At 42.8% G+C, this 15,596-nt stretch overlaps 1 protein-coding gene across 3 annotated transcripts in view; it reads left to right on the plus strand.

Moving 5' to 3' along the window:
- Positions 1 to 15,596, plus strand: part of CDH18 (cadherin 18) — an 849,773-nt gene that overhangs the window by 568,890 nt on the left and 265,287 nt on the right. For all 3 annotated transcript variants that reach the window (XM_084618628.1, XM_084618629.1, XM_084618630.1), the window contains one exon: positions 922 to 992. The gene's annotated coding sequence lies outside the window, so the exon portion shown is untranslated. The remainder of the gene's footprint in view (positions 1 to 921; positions 993 to 15,596) is intronic.

Consider the following 15,596-nt stretch of genomic DNA (forward strand, 5'->3'; position numbering starts at 1 on the left):
AGAGTAGGTATCTGCTACTGTTCTGTCAGAGATTACACAGCCCTATCCTGCTGCCCCTTCCACTCTACTCCAATTCAAGTAGAGAGCTGGGTCATAATTTGGGGGCAATGCCAGAAGTGTCTTGAGGGAGTGGGTATGTGAGTGTTGCCTTTATGTGGCCCTGGATGGGTCTAACTTACAATGAAGTTGGTTGAGATGGGGATTCTACTTTCGTATGATAGGCAAACTATAAAGCGTTTGTTGTTTTGGATTTGGCTTGCATTTGGGTGAGATGTGCACCCTGAAGCTTGAGTGCTAATTAGAATGTCATCTGATGTATCCTAGCCTTTTTCATAGGAAAATTTGAGGTGGACATCTCATAATCAGGGTCTCCTCCACATGTGACTTCTGCTTCCAGTCAGGCTGGAAATTTGTTCTGTTTAATATTGCACTATTTTGATTCTTGGGTTTCCAGTTGGTAACTGGAGGTGACATAGCATGGGGAATAAATTAGGGAGGCTATTTAAAAAGAAAAGTTAACTCACTACTCTGGAACGTTCAGGATTGCTCTTAAAAATGGCCAAAGGTGAGGGTGATGGATCTGATTATTCTTCAGTATGCTGATAAACCCATCTGATTATTTTTTCTTGGTCAGACCTGAACTTTACACAATAACATAAAATATTTGTGGCTAGATTTTACACTGACAGATTGTCATTAGTTTGTAGCAGGTAGGGGTTAAATGGAGTCCACTGTCAGAAGGGGAAAAAAGGGAACTTCCATCCCTATCTGCATTTCTTTCTGAAGAGGACTCTCAAGTGTCAACAGTATTTCCAGACAGATGTACCAATATCATTTATGCGTAACTCCAGCTCCGGGCAAGAATTAAAAATCTCTCCTCTTTCGCTAATGTCTGATTTGTTGTCTTATTTTTTTTTTCAGCATCGCAGAAGCAGTAAGATTGGCTTGGCAGATTGTGTGAGAGAAGGGAAGCACACAGCTACCATTGGGCAGTAAGTGCCAGTTTTAAGTGTTATTTTCTTATCTAACCAGCAACACATATTGCTTCTGGTTTTAAAGTGAATGGAGATGAGCAGGACGTTCAGAGTTATTGGTTTGAAATGTTTTTAGACCTGCTGCTCAGCACTGGGAGTGCTACTTTCATTTCAATCACTTTGTAACACGCACACGTGTACAATCCAAAGGCTTCTAAACTGAAGTGCTCTGAAAAATGTCAAGATATCAATTTGGTGGTAATCAGGGACCTGGACATAAGCGCTGTACAGAAATATACAGTAAATTATTGATGTGCTACAAACTGAAAAGTGTGTTAAATAGCATTCAGGTAAACTCGTTCAGATACCAAGAAGTTTTAAATAGATAATATTCAAAATTATTCAAAATCCCTCTAAAATTAGAGGGAGCAGTGCAGGCATGCACACACTAATTTATGCCCTCAGAAGCTAGGAATAAAGCCATATCTGTCCATTTTGTATACATGCTACTAAAATGCCACTCTGTTTTATATTATAAATGACTGTCAGCTTTGTTTGCAATGTGCCTTGCTGCTAATTTACACTGTTTTTGGAATAATGCCAGCTTAATTTCTATTGTAAAATATAGATGGCTTCTATTTTTCCCCTTGAGAAAATATCTCTGCAGCAGAATACAACATATAATAATAAACCTTAAAGGGCTTGGTAGACTTAATTTGCAAACGGTGCATAATGTACTAAATTCGAGGGCTGATGGTGTACGAACATTTAGAATTATTTGCAGCTGCATTAAGCCCATCAGCTGCTTTCTGAAAATAATGCAGAGATTTTGCATGTGTGACTTTTCATGCCGCAATTATCAGCTTCTTAAAACATACAAGTAAGTGTAAGGGTGCCATTTGTGAACTAACTAGAGTTAAAAAATTGACAGCTATTCAGGTAGAACTGTCTGGAAATGTAGTCTGGTACTCTAGGTCTCATGGTTCTACTTCAAATAATTAGGGGATGGATCGCGCCTTTTCCTTTTACAGAAGTGCAGATTAATAGGAGGGAATAAGGTCTCCCCTGCCACCATCCGTGTGACTAATGTAAGAGACAGCCAGATGTGGAGTTCCTGCACTCCTGAGAGCACAGGATCTTTACCTCAGCTACTCCCCCTCGGAACAACTGAGCAAAGGGGCTGGGGAGGTGGAACAAGGGTTCCACCATGCCCATGTTCTGGCTGGTCATGCTATGAGAGAGAGTATAGTATTCCCACTATGTAGCTGTAATAACTGACTCCCCTCCCTCCTGCCACAACTCAGAGACCCACAATGCCTCTAGTGCTCTCCACCCCACCCAGAGTATGGTGCATCTCCACCCCATACCTTCCTATGTACTCTATACTAAAAGCTCAAGCTAGCACTAACTAAATAAATCATTAATACTAGCTTAATATAGTAGTGGGAAGGAAGAAAGGAAGGAAGACAGAGAAAGTAGCTACAACAGATGAATTACTAGGTGACATGGGGTGGTAGAAAAGATCTAATTTGCTTGAATAAATATGGGAACCATCCATATACCAGCAGGATAATCTGGCAACCCATCTCCTACTGTCAATAAAAAGATGCCAATCATATGTTTGACATAAAATTTATCTGAAAAAAGAACACCTTGAAGGTACGCCTGCATTATCTCCTCAGAAATCAGCACCAATGTTTTGAATGAGAGAGGAGCATCCATAGAAATATTAGAACAAGAGAAGTGATGATAATGTTTTGAATAAAGTGGGGGCGAAGATGAACCAAGAAGGTGTGATCTGCAGCTCTTTGTTTGGAAGAGTGTCCAGAGAAACTGGAGGCTCATGGGTTTATTAGTGGGAAATAGTCTCATTTTTATGTCACTGGCACAAGCCCAGCCTAGTCCAATAGGGACCAAACATTATTTCCACCTAGTGATTTTTTCACACTGTATGTGTAATGAGCAAGATAAAGGTGTCCATGTTTGAAAAAACAAACAAAAGAACCCCACAGCTGTTGTTCATTGTCACTCGTGTTTACAGTTTTAGCAGAGGAGCTGAAGACTGAAATCCCCTAATTCACAGGATATGTCAGCCCTGCAAAATGTCGGGTGGGATTGGATAGGCAGGGTATGGAAAGCTTGCCCTACCACCGGCTATGCTGTTCTTTTCCTGGTCACACATGGAGGAGTTTAGTCTGCAAGGCTGTCAACCCTGTGTCCTTCACAAGCAGAACAAAAATGAGGGGAAAAATAAAAACATCTGCCTAGTGCTCTGCATATTTACACCAAGAGGGAGTATGTTGCCATTATTAATATGCTGTCATTATTTTGTTAATCGTTCAAAAAATAATTGGTGAGCAAATGTGAGCAGTGGCCGTTATGTGTACATAGCAGCTACCACTGCTCTTTATAGAACTTATATATGAAATGAATAGACAACGTTCACAGTTAAATAGTACATAAGCCATTATTTATTAAGATGTTTCCTACTCTGGCTGTTCAATGGGCCATAAAATACCAGTTGATGGAACAATAATATTTTATTCTATTTTCTCCAAATAAAATGAAGATTGGTTCCCTAATGAAACATGTGCCGAACAATCATCCCTATCCTACCAGGCATGTGTGGACAACTGCCCACTTGTGGTGGACTTTGTTAGTGATGGTTATGGGGTAAGAACTGGAAGACATTTCAAATGAACCCAAGACAGTTTTCAACATATGTCAATGGTGTACAGTTCAAACATTCAAAGAGGAAAAGAGTGTTCACATTTAAACAATTATGACCTTAAAGTAGATGATAGAATACAGAGATTCCAAAGCAAGTTGGGCCAGATCCTCACCACGAGGGGGCAACTTCCTGCTGCTCCAGTGATGCAGAGCTGCTCTAAAGCCATTTTAGCCAGCTTCTGGAGGATTTCTCCAGTGCAGGAGAATTCCCAGGTAGACAGATTTGCTGCGGAAGCTCCTACTCCAGCCTCTATCCCTGAAGCCAGCACTAGGGGTATTAGTGGGGAAAAAGAGTGCCCCTGGTATCCCTGGCAGTGAAAAAATAGTTTCCTGAAGGTTGTAAGGGGCTTTCTTAATGGGTTTAGCCTGGAATGAAGAACCCCACAGAGCAGGGTTCCAAAGGCAGTTTACAGGCATCTTTACACTCCATCCCTGCCCCTTATCTCCTTGGGGCTGCAGCAAAGGATTGGGGCCATGAGCTTGATATTATGGTATGCTGTTTTCATATTAGCACCAGTGGTCACTTATTTCATAAACTGCATAGCATAATAGCTCATATAGGGGGTAACTATACTGCCACCAATGGTCTTAAGCTTTGCCAGGAAAAGTGAAGCAAAATTAATACCCCGTTCTGTAAAAAAAAATATATTTTATTCATCGGTAAAATCTCTGTTTGTAGGAGTGTCTTGCACAACGGGGTCCTGGTCAATGACTAGGGTTGGTAGGTGCTCCTGTCATATGTAAAAAATAATCTGTATATTTTAATCAGAGAGGAAACACTAAAATGCAGGGATACAAAGCTGTAAATAAAGATGTCTGAGCCACATTTTTCCTGACTGGGTGAGGAATAGCTGAATCATGTTGAAGATGAGATTGTAGGACTTTTGGGTCGAATATTTGTTGGCTGTTTTCACCAGGAATCAGTATCATGTAAAAGTTCAGAGACCCCTTGCAATCTGATATTCTTTTTCCTCATTTTGTTGTTCAGCAGGGGCCAGATTGTGCAATCTATGCACATTGATGAGCAGGTACTCACATAAGTAGTCCCATAAAAGTCAAGGGGCTAAAATTTGGCCCCATAGAAATCAATGGCAAAACTCCCATTGGTGTCAGTGGAGCCATCATTTCATCCAAGGAGTTTACAGGATCCAATTCTACCACCTGTACTCCCATGGTGACTATTTATGGTGGAATAAGGAACTACTACACAGCTGTGATGCTAGCAGAATCAGGCCCTAAATTATTTGAGGATTTGATTTTCTTCAAAAATGATCACAGCAGCACTATGATCATCTACTGTAACTTCCCAGTTAGATACTTTTCCTTCTGGGCTTGTAAATTGTAAACCCAACATTTGAAACCTACAACGTATAGCCGGCACTCTTTCTTCTAAAGGGTCAAGTCTTTAGGTCATTAAGCCTTCAGATTTGGAAATCATATCAGAAAGTCTTTTAAAGCTGAAGTCTGAGTCAGGGCTCAGGGTTGAGAAAATAGCAGCTTTTAATGTTGCTCCTGGTCTTGTCTGGGGTGGAAATGGAAAAGTTTGTTTTTTGTAAACATCCGAATCATTCTAACTCTTTGGCACATCATAACAAATCACCGTAAATAAATGTGTCGGTGGGGCTAATGTGTCAATAAGGGGACTAAGGGTATGTCTACACTACGAAATTAGGTCGAATTTATAGAAGTCGGTTTTTTTGAAATCGGTTTTATATATTCGAGTGTGTGTGTCCCCACAGAAAATGCTCTAAGTGCATTAAGTGCATTAACTCGGCGGAGCGCTTCCACAGTACCGAGGCAAGCGTCGACTTCCGGAGCATTGCACTGTGGGTAGCTATCCCACAGTTCCCGCAGTCTCCGCTGCCCATTGGAATTCTGGGTTGATATCCCAATGCCTGATGGGGCTAAAACATTGTCGCGGGTGGTTCTGGGTACATATCGTCAGGCCCCCGTTCCCACCCTCCCTCCCCCTGTGAAAGCAAGGGCAGACAATCATTTTGCGCCTTTTTTCCTGAGTTACCTGTGCAGACGCCATACCACGGCAAGCATGGAGCCCGCTCAGGTAACCGTCACCCTATGTCTCCTGGATGCTGGCAGACGCGGTACGGCATTGCTACACAGTAGCAGCAACCCCTTGCCTTGTGGCAGCAGACGGTACAGTACGACTGGTAGCCATCATCGTCATGTCTGAGGTGCTCCTGGTCACCTCTGTGAGGTCGATCAGGAGCGCCTGGGCAGACATGGGCGCAGGGACTAAATTTGGAGTGACTTGAGCAGGTCATTCTCTTTAGTCCTGCAGTCAGTCCTATTGAACCGTCTTATGGTGAGCGGGCAGGCGATATGGACTGCTAGCAGTCGTACTGTACCATCTTCTGCCGAGCAGCCATGAGATGTGGATGGCATGCAGTCCTTCTGCACCGTCTGCTGCCAGCCAAAGATGTAAAAGATAGATGGAGTGGATCAAAACAAGAAATAGACCAGATTTGCTTCCCCCCCTCCCCTGTCTAGGGGACTCATTCTTCTAGATCGCACTGCAGTCACTTACAGAGAAGGTGCAGCGAGGTAAATCTAGCCATGTATCAATCAGAGGCCAGGCTAACCTCCTTGTTCCAATAACAACGATAACTTAGGTGCACCATTTCTTATTGGAACCCTCCGTGAAGTCCTGCCTGAAATACTCCTTGATGTAAAGCCACCCCCTTTGTTGATTTTAGCTCCCTGAAGCCAACCCTGTAAGCCGTGTCGTCAGTCACCCCTCCCTCCGTCAGAGCAACGGCAGACAATCGTTCCGCGCCTTTTTTCTGTGCGGACGCCATACCAAGGCAAGCATGGAGGCCGCTGAGCTCATTTTGGCAATTAGGAGCACATCAACCACCACACGCATTATCCAGCAGTATATGCAGCACCAGAACATGGCAATGCGATACCGGGCGAGGAGGCGACGTCAGCGCGGTCCCGTGAGTGATCAGGACATGGACACAGATTTCTCTGAAAGCATGGGCCCTGACAATGCATGCATCATGGTGCTAATGGGGCAGGTTCATGCTGTGGAACGCCGATTCTGGGCTCGAGAAACAAGCACAGACTGGTGGGACCGCATAGTGTTGCAGGTCTGGGACGATTCCCAGTGGCTGCGAAACTTTCGCATGCGTAAGGGCACTTTCATGGAACTTTGTGACTTGCTTTCCCCTGCCCTGAAGCGCATGAATACCAGGATGAGAGCAGCCCTCACAGTTGAGAAGCGAGTGGCGATAGCCCTGTGGAAGCTTGCAACGCCAGACAGCTACCGGTCAGTTGGGAATCAATTTGGAGTGGGCAAATCTACTGTGGGGGCTGCTGTTATGCAAGTAGCTCACGCAATCAAAGATCTGCTGATATCAAGGGTAGTGACCCTGGGAAATGTGCAGGTCATAGTGGATGGCTTTGCTGCAATGGGATTCCCTAACTGTGGTGGGGCTATAGACGGAACCCATATCCCTATCTTGGCACCGGAGCACCAAGCCGCCGAGTACATAAACCGCAAGGGGTACTTTTCGATAGTGCTGCAAGCTCTGGTGGATCACAAGGGACGTTTCACCAACATCAACGTGGGATGGCCGGGAAAGGTGCATGACGCTCGCATCTTCAGGAACTCTGGTCTGTTTCAAAAGCTGCAGGAAGGGACTTTATTCCCAGACCAGAAAATAACTGTTGGGGATGTTGAAATGCCTATATGTATCCTTGGGGACCCAGCCTACCCCTTAATGCCATGGCTCATGAAGCCGTACACAGGCAGCCTGGACAGTAGTCAGGAGCTGTTCAACTACAGGCTGAGCAAGTGCAGAATGGTGGTAGAATGTGCATTTGGACGTTTAAAGGCGCGCTGGCGCAGTTTACTGACTCGCTTAGACCTCAGCGAAACCAATATTCCCACTGTTATTACTGCTTGCTGTGTGCTCCACAATATCTGTGAGAGTAAGGGGGAGACGTTTATGGCGGGGTGGGAGGCTGAGGCAAATCGCCTAGCTGCTGGTTACGCGCAGCCAGACACCAGGGCGGTTAGAAGAGCACAGGAGGGCGCGGTACTCATCAGAGAAGCTTTGAAAACCAGTTTCATGACTGGCCAGGCTACGGTGTGAAAGTTCTGTTTGTTTCTCCTTGATGAAACCCCCCGCCCCTTGGTTCACTCTACTTCCCTGTAAGCTAACCACCCTCCCCTCCTCCCTTTAATCACCGCTTGCAGAGGCAATAAAGTCATTGCTGCTTCACAGTCATGCATTCGTTATTCATTCATCACACAAATAGGGAGATGACTACCAAGGTATCCCAGGAGGGGTGGTGGAGGAGGGAAGGAAAATGCCACACAGCACTTTAAGCACAGCACTTTAAAAGTTTACAACTTTAAAATTTATTGAATGACAGCCTTCTTTTTTTTGGGCAATCCTCTGTGGTGGAGTGGCTGGTTGGCCGGAGGCCCCCCCACCGCGTTCTTGGGCGTCTGGGTGTGGAGGCTATGGAACTTGGGGAGGAGGGCGGTTGGTTACAGAGGGGCAGCAGTGGCAGTCTGTGCTCCAGCTGCCTTTGCTGCAGCTCAACCATACACTGGAGCATTCTGGTTTGGTCCTGCAGCAGCCTCAGCATTGAATCCTGCCTCCTCTCATCATGCTGCCGCCACATTTGAGCTTCAGCCCTGTCTTCAGCCCGCCACTTACTCTCTTCAGCCCGCCACTTACTCTCTTCAGCCCGCCACCTCTCCTCCCGGTCATTTTGTGCTTTCCTGCACTCTGACATTATTTGCCTCCACGCATTCGTCTGTGCTCTGTCAGTGTGGGAGGACAGCATGAGCTCGGAGAACATTTCATCGCGAGTGCGTTTTTTTTTCTTTCTAAGCTTCACTAGCCTCTGGGAAGGAGAAGATCCTGTGATCATTGAAACACATGCAGCTGGTGGAGAAAAAAAAAGGGACAGCGGTATTTAAAAAGACACATTTTATAAAACAGTCGCTACACTCTTTCAGGGTAAACCTTGCTGTTAACATTACATACATAGCACATGTGCTTTTGTTACAAGGTCGCATTTTGCCTCCTCCCACCGCGTGACTACCCCCTCAACCTTCCCCCCTCCCTGTGGCTAACAGCGGGGAACATTTCTGTTCAGCCACAGGCAAACAGCCCAGCAGGAACGGGCACCTCTGAGTGTCCCTGAAGAAAAGCACTCTATTTCAACCAGGTGACCATGAATTATATCTCACTCTCCTGAGGATAACACAGAGAGATAAAGAACGGATTTTGGTTGAATGCCAGCAAACATACACTGCAATGCTTTGTTCTACAGTGATTCCCGAGTACGTGTTACTGGCCTGGAGTGGTAAAGTGTCCTACCATGAAGGACGAAATAAGGCTGCCCTCCCCAGAAACCTTTTGCAAAGGCTTTAGGACTACATCTAGGAGAACCGCAAATGCCAGGGCAAAGTAATCCTTTCACATGCTTGCTTTTAAACCATGTATAGCATTTTAAAAGGTACACTCACCAGAGGTCCCTTCTCCGCCTGCTGGGTCCAGGAGGCAGCCTTGGGTGGGTTCAGGGGGTACTGGCTCCAGGTCTAGGATGAGAAACAGTTCCTGGCTGTCGGGAAAACCGGTTTCTCCGCTTGCTTGCTGTGAGCTATCTACAACCTCCTCCTCCTCCTCATCTTCTTCGTCCCCAAAACCTGCTTCCGTATTGCCTCCATCTCCATTGAAGGAGTCAAACAACACAGCTGGGGTAGTGGTGGCTGAACCCCCTAAAATGGCATGCAGCTCATCATAGAAGCGGCATGTTTGGGGCTCTGACCCAGAGCGGCTGTTCGCCTCTCTGGTTTTCTGGTAGGCTTGCCTCAGCTCCTTCAGTTTCACGCGGCACTGCTTCAGGTCCCTGTTATGGCCTCTGTCCTTCATGCCCTGGGAGATTTTCACAAAGGTTTTGGCATTTCGAAAACTGGAACGGAGTTCTGATAGCACGGATTCCTCTCCCCAAACAGCGATCAGATCCTGTACCTCCCGTTCGGTCCATGCTGGAGCACTTTTGCGATTCTGGGACTCCATCATGGTCACCTGTGCTGATGAGCTCTGCATGGTCACCTGCAGCTTGCCACGCTGGCCAAACAGGAAATGAGATTCAAAAGTTTGCGGTTCTTTTCCTGTCTACCTGGCCAGTGCATCTGAGTTGAGAGTGCTGTCCAGAGTGGTCAGAATGGAGCACTCTGGGATAGCTCCCGGAGGCCAATACCATCGAATTGTGTCCACAGTACCCCAAATTCGAGCCGGGAACGTCGATTTAAGCGCTAATCCACTTGTCAGGGGTGGAGTAAGGAAATCGATTTTAAGAGCCCTTTAAGTCGAAATAAAGGGCTTCACTGTGTGGACGGGTGCAGGTTTAAATCGATTTAACGTTGCTAAATTCGACCTAAAGTCCTAGTGTAGACCAGGGCTAAAAGTAAAATGGGAGTCAGATTTCAAAGATATCTGCAGGCTAACAATCTTAAATCCAAAGCAATGAGAGCAGAGTGGTCAGCAAGTGAGAAGGTCCAAAGAGAGAAGAGAAAGCAAAGATAGGATCTCCTCATGCTAGGAATTAAACTGGCAAACTGTCTCCTAGTCTATACACCTACAGAAGGAAGAAAATATTAAAAGGAGAAGAAAGCAGCAGGGCTAAACAGTGAAGGGTAGTACCAAGCTATTTCTAGGAGTGAGCAGAAAAGAAGGAAGATCTGAGGAAGGAAACTGGCTGGACAAACTCAGCCTAGATTATCAGATTTCTCAGTCTTTAAGGCTCTCCGTATTCATCCTGTGTCCTCAAAAGAGCAACCAAGAAAGCAGAATGGTTTCCAGAAGCAAAGAATAACAAAAGACTGCTGAAATATGTGCAGTTAGGAAGTGATAGCAGAGAGCTAATGTATAAATCTACTCCCTTTACTTCCCACACGTATGTGGCCCCCACTTCCCTTCCCTTCCCTCGCCCCAGTACTTTTTCTGGATGTTCACTCCTGGATTTTTTAATGATTCTTGATCATTGAGTAGGATGATGATAAATGTTCTCTCTCTTCACTTACAGGAAATAGGTTAAGATCCAGCAGATATATAGGTTATACCTCAAGTTAGCTTCTGCATGTAAAGTGTCTAGTAGCTTCTTTCAAATATTAAAATAAATGTTCTCAGGCATACAAGAAGTGATCTCATATGTGGCTCCTAAAATGTCCTTCAGCTGACACTTGAAAGCTTCATACATATCAAATTCTGTGTCAGACTTTATAAAGAACATTTCAAAAGAAAGTTTATACTGCTTGGTTTGGTGCCAGGCTGCTACTAATACGGTGTGAATGAGGGGGAAAAAAGTTTTGAAAATGAATGCTACAAATGCTCTTAACACTTCTTAGTATATATCAATCTGTGTTTCACTGATTACTCATAAATATGTGCAATATAAATCCCACGGTATCATGGCTCCATGATACAAGTGCCACAAAGTTTGCACATTCCCAAAACTGAGATTTTGCTGAAAGTCATGTGAGTTCAGAGAACACATTAAAAAGAAAAAAAAATATGGAAACAGAAAATGTTTTTGTTCTGGGATATCAATCCACTTTATGAGTCTATTGAACCAGTATACAATAGAGAGAAACTATCAGTTTGTAAATATATCCTCACATATTACTTAGCATTGCATGTATATTCTGAATTGGTGATATGCTGGTGGGCTGGGGAAGGTGAATAATTACAAAAATAATCTCAGCACATTATATTTGTCAGATCATAAACCCATCTGTCAGAAAGGTGAATAGTTAAATCATCAAATTATTTTATGTTGCAAACATGTAATGGAAGTTTTGTAATAGCTATGCATATGTTGTGAATATTAGGATTTGCACACATTATGGAATTGCATTGTATACACTATGGATTTGTGTTTTGCAAGTGTATAAGAGAATTTGCCAAAGACTTTTGCATTATGTATATATTGTACATGTATATATATAGGTATATATCTAACTAACATAATATATATATATATATACACACACCAAAACACTCAGAAGCAATTATTGTGCTCTTGACATATTTTTAGTAACAATGTGATAGTATACAGACTGAAAAAAACAAAAAACCCACACAAAACAAAAACATACAGTTTTTTAAAAAATGTAGAGGTACAACAATATGAGATATAAGACACAGTTCTCTGCTAGCATAAATTGGTGCAGTGAGATCAATATTATCATACAGTTGACTTCAATAGGGCTGGGATAATCATAGCAACAGAGAATTTGGCCCCAAATTACCTGCAGATATACAATTTTGAAAAGAATGCAAATATGCTTTTACTACGTAAGTAGGATAAATATTTCCCTACTCATTAGTAAAATTTAAAGACTTTTTTCCCCCTGCTACAGTACATTTCTTGTTGGAAGGCTTTGGTGCAGATATAATAACCACAATTATTACTTTTTAAAATGTAGTCTTTAGATAGATTTCTTGGTTAAAATATAATATCTTGTACCTTTTTAAAAGATGTTTTGAGACCCTTTTTTATCAAACTTTTGTATGTGGAGTTAATTTGAGTTTCATTTATTTGCAATAGTAATACTGAGCAAATTTATAAGCTGGAAAACATAAGGATGCTTTCTTGGAGATTCCAGAGATTTCCAGTCACTGTAGGCAATGTATTCATAGCAGATACACTAGTTTCTTTTAATAATAGAAAAATCACAGGTTTTTCATGTCCTAAAATAGATAACCTAGTTATCCGGATAGTGGGAATCCTCCAACCCAGTAAAAGTCTTTAAATGTAAGGTGTTCTGTGCAAGTCCATTCAGCCAGTCTAGTTTGCCCCAAGGGTGAAAAGTTCAAATGCTTGATGCTTGTATTAGTTTCTGCTTGAAAGTGACAATATAAATAGTTACTGCTAAAAACAGAAATGTGATTTTTCTCCAAAGTTACTAAGAAAAAAATAAAAATGTGACATTTAGCCCTTCATTTTCTCAATCTGTTCTGGAAGGCTTCTGGACTAGATCTGGTATTTTTCTAATTATCAAGGATTCTTTTCCTGCCAAGATGGTGAAGGTAAGTCAAATATGTTTTGTGTTTGCAGAACTAATTATGGATGGACAATTCCAGTACTAAATAATATCAGACCCAAGATTTTATTTGTTTAGTTTGTGGTGGGCAGCTGGCTCCTTCCCTCCTTCCCCCACTGAAACACACATCTAGCTGTCTAATACACATTAAAAGAAAATTATTACATTTGCAATGCACGCACTCAGGAAGTAGAAAATGCCAGAATTGGGGTTGCCTATGCATCCTTAGTTTGCCTCCCTTGTGAGAATACATTATGATAATTTCATGGTCACATACTATTTTCCCCCATGGGATCCCTGCCTCATTCAGTGCACAGAGTAGACAGTGCTCAATTAATGAGAAGATATCGAATATTTTATCTTCATTGTTCAATATATGGCCCCCCACCTTATTTATTGCACACTGTTCAAACCATGCTCTGAAGACAGAATTATGAATTTCCTCCTGGGCTTTCCTATGACATTTGTCTACAGTGCCTGAGTGTTTAAAACATATTTATTTTCACAAAAGTCCTATGAGGTGAGGGGCTATCATCTCCATTTTACAGATGCAATACTGATGCACAGACAGAATAAGGTCAAAAGTGTCTGCTAATTTTGTGTGCCCAATTTGAGATACTTGGAATCTGATTTTGCTGAGTATTTAGCTTTTTATGTTCAAAGTTCAACTCCCATTGACTTCAGACCCAGGTGTGAGAGCTCAGCACTCGGACAAATCAGATATCAGGAGGAATATACAATTAGTGACTACCTGTGAAAAGTTTGGTTTCTCCAGTGTCAAATAGGAACTCTGTGGCAGAAAAACAGGAATAGAATCCAAGTCTCCACAGTAGCATTCAACTGCCTAAACCACAAGACCATCACTGCAGGAAGAGAGAGGATGATTCTTTTTCCATCCCCTGCATTCTTAGGATGATCTGTCACAAACTAACCCTCATTTGTCCTATGTGTAACAATCTGTTCCTCCTTGTACTTATCTGTGGCACTCTAGATATGTCTGCACTGGAATTAACACCCACGGCTGGTCCATGTTAGCTGACCTGGACTCTCAGGGCTCAGTCTATGCGGCTGTTTAACTCTGGTGTAGACACTCTCTCTGGAGCCTGGGCTCTGAGACCCAAATCTCAGGTTCCCAGCTTGAGCCTGAATTAAATTTTTCTCCACTAAAATTCACTGGGACATTGTGACCTGTCTTCCATGTAGACATAGGAACTGTATGTTACAATAGCAGCAGCATGGGACTCAAATGATTACTTTCACTTTTCAGAGTGAGGGAATCCTAGCCTAGGGACAGATGTTAACATCTCTTCACATTTTGTGAAATAGATGGAAAATGTTAGAGGGTTAACACTAAACAGCTAAAATATTGAAAGAGTTGAATAAAATGAATAACATTCCCTCTTTAAAGGCTGACTTTTCTGAGTTAGATACTGAGATTCTGCTCTGTGATACAAGAAACATTCCCCACACAATTCCCCTGTTGTACAAGGGGGTGAAGGCATCTTTTGGAGAACTAACATAATTGCATTATGCTGCCCAAACACCACGGCCCCAGAGTAAGAGACATATCAAGGGCAGAAAGATGGCTGGCTGGAATAATGGCCTATAAAGCACCATTTCAAACCAGTGTTATTTAGAGCAGCCCTCAGGTTACTCTAAGTTTTGCTTCTGGCTAAGGAGGACTCTGGTTCTGTACAGAATTTGTAACACCGTTTCCAATATCTCTCTCTCCTTACCTGCACCCAGCACAGGACAGGAGTAACAGAATTTAACCTTAATGCAACTTACCCCTTGAAAGCTGACTTAAAAAACTTCCAGATATTAAGCAGCATTTATTCTAGCTCCAGCAAGATGATGGTTGCTAAAATCTTGAAGGAATCAAAGTTTGGAGAAAAAGGTTCTGAAAACCTTTAGCTCATAAGGGTTAACAAGCGTTACTATTCATGACTGAAATGCTGAGATCCCAGGCGTTCATAAGATTTATGGTAGTAGTTTCTAAACCCAGAAACCAACTGAAAATGTACGAGGTAACAAGGCACAAAAGGAGGTTGAGGTGGGATGTAGTCAACACCCAGTTGTAGGAATTTCTCCTTGAAAGTTTGAGTTTAACCTGTAGGCATTGGTTCACTTCTAGCATTTGTGAAACACCCCATAGGGTTCAGTTCACAAGCCACTTCATTGACCAACCCTACCCCTTAACTACAGCTTTCATAAAAGCTGTAACAGTTCCTATGGACCTATCCTGTTTCAAATTAAAAATGAATCTAGGTCCACAGCCTCTGTAACAGAAACTGTAGAGTTTGAAGACTAATAGAGGACCCCTGTGTTTTCTCCCTGCTTCTCTTCAACACCTCCTGCAGCTAAACAGCAGGATATTTATAGACTGAGTTTCAGGATATGTTAAATTAGCAGAGATTGACTGTGTGGAACTTTCACTGAGACAAGAGCAATTTACTCCCACTTTCAGCCAGCACTCAGAACACAGCTGACAATGAATTAAAATGATTTGTGTCATGTCCATAAGTCACCTAAGTCGCTAAATGTCTCTGCTTTTTATTAGCTGAAATTCTGTCATGAACCTCAAACTGTCCCCCATATATGACTCCACCCCCTACGTTGGAATATCTATACACACTTCCAAATACTCAGAACCTAACTCTCCCTGGTCTTTTCAACTGATATTCAGAAACATATTAATTGGATTTCCAGTGCAATACTCTTTCAAATGGAAGGTAGAGATCTCATGCAGATTCATTACATATGAGCTTAATAGTACATTGTTTAGAGTAATTTCTTTCCTA

Source organism: Lepidochelys olivacea (assembly GCF_965140295.1).
Source record: "Lepidochelys olivacea isolate rLepOli2 genome assembly, chromosome: 2".
NCBI lineage: Eukaryota > Metazoa > Chordata > Testudines > Cheloniidae > Lepidochelys > Lepidochelys olivacea.